This window comes from Triticum dicoccoides, chromosome 1A (assembly GCF_002162155.2).
Source record: "Triticum dicoccoides isolate Atlit2015 ecotype Zavitan chromosome 1A, WEW_v2.0, whole genome shotgun sequence".
Taxonomy (NCBI): Eukaryota; Viridiplantae; Streptophyta; class Magnoliopsida; order Poales; family Poaceae; genus Triticum; species Triticum dicoccoides.
The window spans coordinates 565,856,249-565,857,621 of record NC_041380.1 but is presented as its reverse complement, the minus strand read 5'-3'; the positions used below and the strand labels follow the sequence as shown (position 1 = coordinate 565,857,621).

The 1,373-nt window shown below is 46.1% G+C and overlaps 1 non-coding gene across 1 annotated transcript; it reads right to left on the bottom strand.

Annotated features, from left to right (window-relative positions):
* Window positions 1–356: 356 nt before the first annotated feature.
* Window positions 357–428, bottom strand: TRNAD-GUC. The gene has a single exon. It is a non-coding gene; the product is annotated as a tRNA-Asp (tRNA).
* Between the last annotated feature and the right edge of the window lie 945 nt (window positions 429–1,373).

The following is a 1,373-nucleotide window of genomic DNA, read 5'->3' as shown; positions in this document are numbered from 1 at the left end:
ACTTAATTCGGTAATAGCAAGGGCATCTAAGCTTGGGAACATGATTACAGCAAGAAAGCACAGATGACCAGTGGCATGTCATGATGCCAATGACTGAATATGTGTGTGCACGAAGTAAATTGTGCCAAGAGGCTGCATTTCCATGGCCCATTGACGAATTGTAAGTGCAAGTACCTAAATAAGTAGCATTGGAACATAATTTAGTTACATCAACGACTTATTCCTCGTCCTATACTATATTTCAGCTGCTGTACCCATGGTTTGGCTTAGGTGAATGAAGAATCGCTGTATTTTGCCATGCATGTGTGTGAATTCTGAAGAAGATACGAAATGCAAAAAGAAATGAGAAAACAAAACGCCGTTGCCGGGGATCGAACCCGGGTCACCCGCGTGACAGGCGGGAATACTTACCACTATACTACAACGACTTTGATGATAATGCGTTTAACAAGAGATAGTAATTATATTGCTTGCTCTTAACAAATCGGAGATGAAACGGGAACCGCAGCCGCCGTTTCGGCCCAAAAAACCTAGACACAATCGAAACTTGGCAGGTGCTCAGGCGAGATCGCCGTGTCCAGCTCCTCCCCCCGCTGCCGTCGGCGGCCATCTCGATCGGTCCCTGTCCGCGGCGATCCCTACTCCTGCAACTGCAAGTATGCATACTCTCCACTCTCCAGCTGCGACGCACCGCGCTTCTTCCGTTCTAGGCAAAAATCGATCTCATCGCACCCCGAATTCGCTCTCAGGGTTTAGCTCCTGAAATCCAAGATCGCTCGGCTCGGTTTTATTCAACCAACACTGGCTCTTGAGTATTCACAATTTCTTCTGCGAAAATTCAAGAGTTGCATGAGCCAAGCTGAGGCACTGCAGATAGTCGACCGGAGGCTTCATCGAACGGTGCGACCTGCTGCCAACAGCAAGCCCCTACTATTTCTCAAGCTTCCCAAAATATGTAGTATGAGTCATGGCCTTGTTTTTGAGAATCTCCCACAGGTATGTGTTGCTGGCAGCCAAGTTACAGTACGCAACTAGTAAAAATAACAATCTGGCTGTGATTGAAGTATTCTAGCATGCATCAAGTAAGATGTCTATCTCAACTGCTAGCACAGGATGAATACATGTTGCATGCATCTAGGTAGCAATTTGGTGCTGAAGGACACATGTTTCCATAAGAAATCAGTGGTTCATGTGCACGTTTAAATTTGCCAACATCACTTGCCTATGCTTTTTCTCTATTGGTGCACTGTATTCATCCGTGCAAAGTACATGAGCTGGTAACAAGATATGGGAAAGTAGTGGCTGCACCCACCTTCGGTGCACCCACGGTGCGCTCGTGCAAGAAAACATAGTAAAACATTTCAAGAAATCAT